The sequence below is a fragment of the Arachis hypogaea genome, chromosome 9 (assembly GCF_003086295.3).
Source record: "Arachis hypogaea cultivar Tifrunner chromosome 9, arahy.Tifrunner.gnm2.J5K5, whole genome shotgun sequence".
In the NCBI taxonomy this organism is placed as follows: domain Eukaryota; kingdom Viridiplantae; phylum Streptophyta; class Magnoliopsida; order Fabales; family Fabaceae; genus Arachis; species Arachis hypogaea.
Window position 1 is genome coordinate 32,121,941 of NC_092044.1, and position 6,961 is coordinate 32,128,901.

Sequence of the window (6,961 nt, forward strand, 5' to 3'; positions counted from 1 at the left end):
TTATGTTTTGTTTTTACTTCTTTTCCTCCGGTTTTGTAACTTGTTTTGATTTATTTTTCAGAGATGGCCAAGACCAATGATTCTATGAAAGCCTTTAAAAAGGTGAGGAAAGCTACTGCTGCACAGAATATCTCAGTGGTGCACGAAATTGTGATCATCAATGGCGCCATCAACATGGTACACACAATTGTAATCTCACTTCTTTATCACAACTTCGCACAACTAACCAGCAAGTGTACTGGGTCGTCCAAGTAATAAACCTTACGCGAGTAAGGGTCGATCCCACAGAGATTGTTGGTATGAAGCAAGCTATGGTCACCTTGTAAATCTTAGTCAGGCAAACTTAAATGGATATGAATGATGAATAAAACATAAAGATAAAGATAGAGATACTTATGTAATTCATTGGTGGGAATTTCAGATAAGCGTATGAAGATGCTGGGTCCCTTCCGTCTCTCTGCTTTCCTACTGTCTTCATCCAATCCTTCTTACTCCTTTCCATGGCAAGCTGTATGTAAGGATTTTACCGTTGTCAGTGGCTACCTCCCATCCTCTCAGTGGAAATGTTCAACGCACCCTGTCACAGCACGGCTATCCATCTATCGGTTCTCAATCAGGCCGGAATAGAATCCAGTGATTCTTTTGCGTCTGTCACTAACGCCCCGCCCTCAGGAGTTTGAAGCTCGTCATAGTCATTCAATCATCGAATCCTACTCAGAATACCACAGACACAGTTTAGACCTTCCGGATTCTCTTGAATGCCGCCATCAGTTCTAGCTTATACCACGAAGATTCCGGTTAAAGAATCCAAGAGATATCCACCCAATCTAAGGTAGAACGGAGGTGGTTGTCAAGCACACGTTCATAGGTGAGAATGATGATGAGTGTCATGGATCATCACATTCATCAAGTTGAAGAACAAGTGATATCTTAGAACAAGAACAAGCGGAATTGAATAGAAGAACAATAGTAATTGCATTAATACTCGAGGTACAGCAGAGCTCCACACCTTAATCTATGGTGTGTAGAAACTCCACCGTTAAAAATACATAAGTGATAGTGTGATCATTGGCTTCGGCCCCAGAGAGGGAACCAGAAGAACCAAGATCTGATCTAAGAACTAGCTGTCCAAAGATGAAAATACAATAGTAAAAGGTTCTATATATAGAGAACTAGTAGCCTAGGGTTTACAGAGATGAGTAAATGACATAAAAATCCACTTCCGGGCCCACTTGGTGTGTGCTTGGTCTGAGCATTGAAGCATTTTCGTGTAGAGACTCTTCTTGGAGTTAAACGCCAGCTTTGGTGCCAGTTTGGGCGTTTAACTCCCATCCTTGTGCCAGTTCCGGCGTTTAACGCTGGGAATTCTGAGGGTGACTTTGAACGCCGGTTTGGGCCATCAAATCTTGGGAAAAGTATGGACTATCATATATTGCTGGAAAGCCCAGGATGTCTACTTTCCAACGCCGTTGAGAGCGCGCCAATTGGGCTTCTGTAGCTCCAGAAACTCCACTTCGAGTGCAGGGAGGTCAGAATCCAACAGCATCTGCAGTCCTTTTTAGTCTCTGAATCAGATTTTTGCTCAGGTTCCTCAATTTCAGCCAGAAAATACCTGAAATCACAGAAAAACACACAAACTCATAGTAAAGTCCAGAAAAGTGAATTTTAACTAAAAACTAATAAAAATATACTAAAAACTAACTAGATCATACTAAAAACATACTAAAAACAATGCCAAAAAGCGTACAAATTATCCGCTAATCACAACACCAAACTTAAATTGTTGCTTGTCCTCAAGCAACTGAAAATCAAATAAGATAAAAAGAAGAGAATATGCAATGAATTCCAAAAACATCTATGAAGATCAGTATTAATTAGATGAGCGGGGTTTTTAGCTTTTTGCCTCTGAATAGTTTTGGCATCTCACTCTATCCTTTGAAATTCAGAATGATTGGCTTCTTTAGGAACTCAGAATCCAGATAGTGTCATTGATTCTCCTAGTTAAGTATGATGATTCTTGAACACAGCTACTTATTGAGTCTTGGCCGTGGCCCAAAGCACTCTGTCTTCCAGTATTACCACCTGGATACATACATGCCACAGACACATAATTGGGTGAACCTTTTCAGATTGTGACTCAGCTTTGCTAGAGTCCCCAATTAGAGGTGTCCAGGGTTCTTAAGCACACTCTTTTTGCCTTGGATCACAACTTTATTTCTTTCTTTTTCTCTCTTTTTTTCGAATTTTTTCTTTTTCTTTCTCTCTTTTTTTTTCGAAATTTTTTTTTGTATTCACTGCTTTTTCTTGCTTCAAGAATCATTTTTATGATTTTTCAGATCCTCAGTAACATGTCTCCTTTTTCATCATTCTTTCAAGAGCCAACATTCATGAACCACAAATTCAAAAGACATATGCACTGTTTAAGCATACATTCAGAGAACAAAAATATTGCCACCACATCAAAATAATTAAACTGTTATAAAATTCAAAATTCATGCAATTCTTCTCTTTTTCAATTAAGAACATTTTTCATTCAAGAAAGGTGATGGATTCATAGGACATTCATAACTTTAAGGCATAGATACTAAGACACTAATGATCACAAGACACAAACATAGCTAAACATAAGCATAATTTTCGAAAAACAGAAAAATAAAGAACAAGGAAATTAAAGAACGGGTCCACCTTAGTGATGGCGGCTTGTTCTTCCTCTTGAAGATCCTCTGGAGTGCTTGAGCTCCTCAATGTCTCTTCCTTGTCTTTGTTGCTCCTCTCTCATGATTCTTTGATCTTCTCTAATTTCATGGAGGAGAATGGAATGTTCTTGATGCTCCACCCTTAGTTGTCCCATGTTGGAACTCAATTCTCCTAGGGAGGTGTTTAGTTGCTCCCAATAGTTTTGTGGAGGAAAGTGCATCCCTTGAGGCATCTCAGGGATTTGATGATGAGAGGGATCTCTTGTTTGCTCCATCCTCTTCTTAGTGATGGGCTTGTCCTCATCAATGGGGATGTCTCCCTCTATGTCAACTCCAACTGAATAACAGAGGTGACAAATGAGATGAGGAAAGGCTAACCTTGCCAAGGTAGAGGACTTGTCCGCCACCTTATAGAGTTCTTGGGATATCACCTCATGAACTTCTATTTCTTCTCCAATCATGATGATATGAATCATGATAGCCCGGTCTATAGTAACTTCGGACCGGTTGCTAGTGGGAATGATTGAGCGTTGGATAAACTCCAACCATCCCCTAGCCACGGGTTTGAGGTCATGCCTTCTCAATTGAACCGGCTTTCCTCTTGAATCTCTCTTCCATTGGGCGCCCTCTTCACAAATGACTGTGAGGACTTGGTCCAACCTTTGATCAAAGTTGACCCTTCTAGTGTAAGGGTGTTCATCTCCTTGCATCATGGGCAAGTTGAATGCCAACCTTACATTTTCCGGACTAAAATCCAAGTATTTCCCCCGAACCATAGTAAGCCAATTCTTTGGATCCGGGTTCACACTTTGATCATGGTTCTTGGTGATCCATGCATTGGCATAGAACTCTTGAACCATTAAGATTCCGACTTGTTGAATGGGGTTGGTAAGAACTTCCCAACCTCTTCTTCGGATCTCATGTCGGATCTCCGGATATTCACTCTTTTTGAGTGAAAAAGGGACCTCGGGGATCACCTTCTTCAAGGCCACAACTTCATAGAAGTGGTCTTGATGCACCCTTGAGATGAATCTCTCCGTCTCCCATGACTCGGAGGTGAAAGCTTTTGCCTTCCCTTTCCTCTTTCTAGAGGTTTCTCTGGCCTTGGATGCCATAAATGGTTATGGAAAAACAAAAAGCAATGCTTTTACCATACCAAACTTAAAAGGTTTGCTTGTCCTTGAGCAAAAGAAGAAAGAAGAGAGTAGAAGAAGAAGAAATGAAGGAGATGGGGGAGGCTTTGTGGTTCGGCCAAAGGACAAGAAAGAGTGTTTAGGTTGTGTGAAAATGAAGGAGTGAAGATGGGTTTATATAGGAGTGGGGGGAGGGTGATGGTTCGGTCATCTATGGGAGGGTTTGGGTAGGTAAGTGATTTGAATTTGAATGGTGAGGTAGGTGGGGTTTTATGAAGGATGGATGTGAGTGGTGAAGAGAAAGATGGGATTTGATAGGTGAAGGGTTTTTGGGGAAGAGGAGTTGAGGTGATTGGTGAATGGGTGAAGAAGAGAGAGAGTGGTGGGGTAGGTGGGGATCCTGTGGGGTCCACAGATCCTGAGGTGTCAAGGAAAAGTCATCCCTGCACCAAGTGGCGAGCAAAATTGCTCTTTGTGCCAAATCTGGCGTTAAACACCGGGCAGGTGCCCGTTTCTGGCGTTTAACGCCAACTTCTTGCCCTTTCCTGGCGTTTAACGCCAGTCTGGTGTCCCTTTCTGGCGTTAAACGCCTAGAATGGTGCCAGACTGGGCGTTAAACGCCCATCTGCTAGCCTTACTGGCGTTTAAACGCCAGTAGGTTCTTCCTCCAGGGTGTGCTGTTTTTCTTTCTATTTTTCATTCTGTTTTTTCTTTTTCCATTGATTTTGTGACTTCTCATGATCATCAACCTACAGAAAACATAAAATAACAAAAGAAAATAAATAAAATATAACATTGGGTTGCCTCCCAACAAGCGCTTCTTTAATGTCAGTAGCTTGACAGAGGGCTCTCATGGAGCCTCACAGATGCTCAGAGTAATGTTGGAACCTCCCAACACCAAACTTAGAGTTTGAATGTGGGGGTTCAACACCAAACTTAGAAGTTGGTTGTGGCCTCCCAACACCAAACTTAGAGTTTGACTGTGGGGGCTCTGTTTGGCTCTACTTTGAGAGAAGCTCTTCATGCTTCCTCTCCATGGTGACAGAGGGATATCCTTGAGCCTTAAACACAAAGGATTCTTCATTCACTTGAATGATCAATTCTCCTCTATCAACATCAATCACAGCCTTTGCTGTGGCTAGGAAGGATCTGCCAAGGATGATAGATTCATCCATGCACTTCCCAGTCTCTAGGATTATGAAATCAGCAGGGATGTAATGGTCTTCAACCTTTACCAGAACATCCTCTACAAGTCCATAAGCTTGTTTTCTTGAGTTGTCTGCCATCTCTAGTGAGATTTTTGTAGCTTGCACCTCAAAGATCCCTAGCTTCTCCATTACAGAGAGAGGCATGAGGTTTACACTTGACCCTAGGTCACACAAGGCCTTCTTGAAGGTCATGGTGCCTATGGTACAAGGTATTGAGAACTTCCCAGGATCCTGTCTCTTTTGAGGTAATTTCTGCCTAGACAAGTCATCCAGTTCTTTGGTGAGCAAATGGGGTTTATCCTCCCAAGTCTCATTTCCAAATAACTTGTCATTTAGCTTCATGATTGCTCCAAGGTATTTAGCAACTTGCTCTTCAGTGACATACTCATCCTCTTCAGAGGAAGAATGCTCATCAGAGCTCATAAATGGTAGAAGTAAATTCAATGGAATCTCTATGGTCTCATTTTGAGCCTCAGATTCTCATGGTTCCTCATTGGGGAACTCATTGGAGGCCAGTGGACGTCCATTGAGGTCTTTCTCAGTGGCGTTCACTGCCTCTTCTTCCTCTCCAAATTCGGCCATGTTGATGGCTTTGCACTCTCCTTTTGGATTTTCTTCTGTATTGCTTGGAAGAGTACTAGGAGGGAGTTCAGTAATTTTCTTGCTCAGCTGACCCACTTGTCCCTCCAAGTTTCTAATGGAGGACCTTTTTTCAGTCATGAAACTTTGAGTGGTTTTGATTAGATCAGAAACCATGGTTGCTAAGTCAGAGTTGTTTTGCTTAGAACTCTCTGTCTGTTGCTGAGAAGATGATGGAAAAGGCTTGCTATTGCTAAACCTGTTTCTTCCACCATTATTGTTGTTGAAACCTTGTTGAGGTCTCTGTTGATCCTTCCATGAGAGATTTGGATGATTTCTCCATGAAGGATTATAGGTGTTTCCATAGGGTTCTCCCATGTAATTCACCTCTTCCATTGAAAGGTTCTCAGGATCATAAGCTTCTTCTTCAGAGGAAGCTTCCTTAGTACTACCTGGTGCATTTTGCATTCCAGACAGACTTTGAGAAATCATATTGACTTGCTGAGTCAATATTTTGTTCTGAGCCAATATGGCATTCAGAGTGTCAATCTCAAGAACTCCTTTCTTCTGATTAGTCCCATTGTTCACAGGATTCCTTTCAGAAGTGTACATGAATTGATTATTTGCAACCATTTCAATTAGTTCTTGAGCTTCTGTAGGCGTCTTCTTCAGATGAAGAGATCCTCCAGCAGAGCTATCCAAAGACATCTTGGATAGTTCAGAGAGACCATCATAGAAAATACCTATGATGCTCCATTCAGAAAGCATATCAGAGGGACACTTTCTGATTAATTGTTTGTATCTTTCCCAAGCTTCATAGAGGGATTCTCCTTCCTTCTGTCTGAAGGTTTGGACTTCCACTCTAAGCTTACTCAATTTTTGAGGTGGAAAGAACTTTGCCAAGAAGGCATTGACTAGCTTTTCCCAAGAGTTCAGGCTTTCTTTAGGTTGTGAATCCAACCATGTCCTAGCTCTGTCTCTTACAGTAAAAGGGAATAGCATAAGTCTGTAGACCTCAGGGTCAACCCCATTAGTCTTGACAGTGTCAAAGATTTGCAAGAACTCAGCTAAGAACTGATGAGGATCTTCTAATGGAAGTCCATGGAACTTGCAATTTTGTTGCATTAGAGAAACTAATTGAGGCTTAAGCTCAAAGTTGTTTGCTCCAATGGCAGGGATAGAGATGCTTCTCCCATAGAAGTCGGGAGTAGGTGCAGTAAAGTCACCCAGCACCCTCCTTGCATTATTGGCATTGTTGTTGTTTTCGGCTGCCATGGGTTCTTCTTCCTTGAAGATTTCTGTTAGGTCTTCTACAGAGAATTTTGCCTTAGCTTCTCTTAGCTTT

At 41.7% G+C, this 6,961-nt stretch overlaps 1 non-coding gene across 1 annotated transcript; it reads left to right on the forward strand.

Moving 5' to 3' along the window:
• Positions 1-6,378: 6,378 nt before the first annotated feature.
• On the forward strand, positions 6,379-6,486 carry LOC112713322 (small nucleolar RNA R71). Its single transcript, XR_003158296.1, has one exon. It is a non-coding gene; the product is annotated as a small nucleolar RNA R71 (small nucleolar RNA).
• The last annotated feature ends 475 nt before the right edge of the window (positions 6,487-6,961 follow it).